This window comes from Etheostoma spectabile, chromosome 17, assembly GCF_008692095.1.
Source record: "Etheostoma spectabile isolate EspeVRDwgs_2016 chromosome 17, UIUC_Espe_1.0, whole genome shotgun sequence".
Classification (NCBI taxonomy): domain Eukaryota; kingdom Metazoa; phylum Chordata; class Actinopteri; order Perciformes; family Percidae; genus Etheostoma; species Etheostoma spectabile.
The window spans coordinates 21,951,669-21,952,782 of record NC_045749.1 but is presented as its reverse complement, the minus strand read 5'-3'; the positions used below and the strand labels follow the sequence as shown (position 1 = coordinate 21,952,782).

Below are 1,114 nucleotides of genomic sequence, written 5' to 3'. Positions count from 1 at the left end.
CAGTCTAACTGATTGTGGATATTTAATTCTGTGAAGAGGTCAACTGTCTGCTCCCTCTCTTCCTCCGGTACTATCCCTCTGTCTTCCCTAAAGAAAAGCTTGTTTTTACACTAAAGCATCACCTAATCATATAATATCCATATTTTGATGTTCTAAAGAACTTTGTCACTGTAAAGTCTTTGGAATAACCTTTTGTGGGATTTTGTCTTTGTGTTGAAAGAATGGTAAAATGTGGTCATAAAGTGACTTGTTTTCTGGGACACACAACAATTCCAGGATTCATATGTCTTTCCAAGATACTTTTTGTTTCCTGGTATTCCTTCCCTTCTTCCTTCTTTAGACACACATGTTGAGAAGACTGAAATGCGTTTTATTTTTCATACTCACTTTCTGTGTTTTACAGCAAAGTCTTGCCAAGTTGTAAAGCTGCTATGGGACAGCGATGGGAGAGAAGAAACTTTACATTGTACATTTAAACCAAATAGAGAAAACAGCTGATGTATTTGTAATTTTTACATGAATAAATAACTTTTTCTATGAATTCATATTACAGTGTACATTAAACTCATTGGTAATAAACCACAAATTGTGATGGATGTGCATTGGCTGGTCACTTTTTTACTGTTTAAACAGGATGCATTGGCACCAGAGAACTGTGGGGTCTGGGACTGGGCCTTCAACATCACAGAGTCAGAGTGTTATGTGCTGAACACACTGCACAGAAAGGTGCATTAAAAGCAAAAATATACACTAAACCACATCAAGAAACCAAAAGAGAAAGCAACATAACCAGGAAGAGGCAGAGTGACAGAGCTGCACTGCAGCCAGGCTCCAACAGCCAGGGCACACTCAGGTGTTCCAGGTGACTGAAGAGCTCCTGCAGACAGGTGGGCAGCCACACAGCATGGGTCGTCATAATAAGTATGTCCAAAAAGCTGTAGAGTGACAACATGCTGCAGTTGCAGTTAATGCCACAGCCTCAGAAGATCAGACTGAGGCTGATGTTAAAAAAAAGGTCTGTTATTAAAGGTAATGCAATGAAGGGCCTAGCACCAGACCAAGAAAGTGTCTTCCGCAGGCGGTGCCCTACAAACATTTGTTTCCTCTTTTCCAT

The 1,114-nt window shown here is 40.2% G+C and overlaps 1 long non-coding RNA gene across 1 annotated transcript; it reads right to left on the bottom strand.

The window, feature by feature from the left end:
* Positions 1-270, bottom strand: LOC116705750 (uncharacterized). Its single transcript, XR_004336015.1, has 2 exons — positions 112-270; positions 1-76 (listed from the first exon to the last, which is right to left on the bottom strand). It is a non-coding gene; the product is annotated as an uncharacterized LOC116705750 (long non-coding RNA).
* Between the last annotated feature and the right edge of the window lie 844 nt (positions 271-1,114).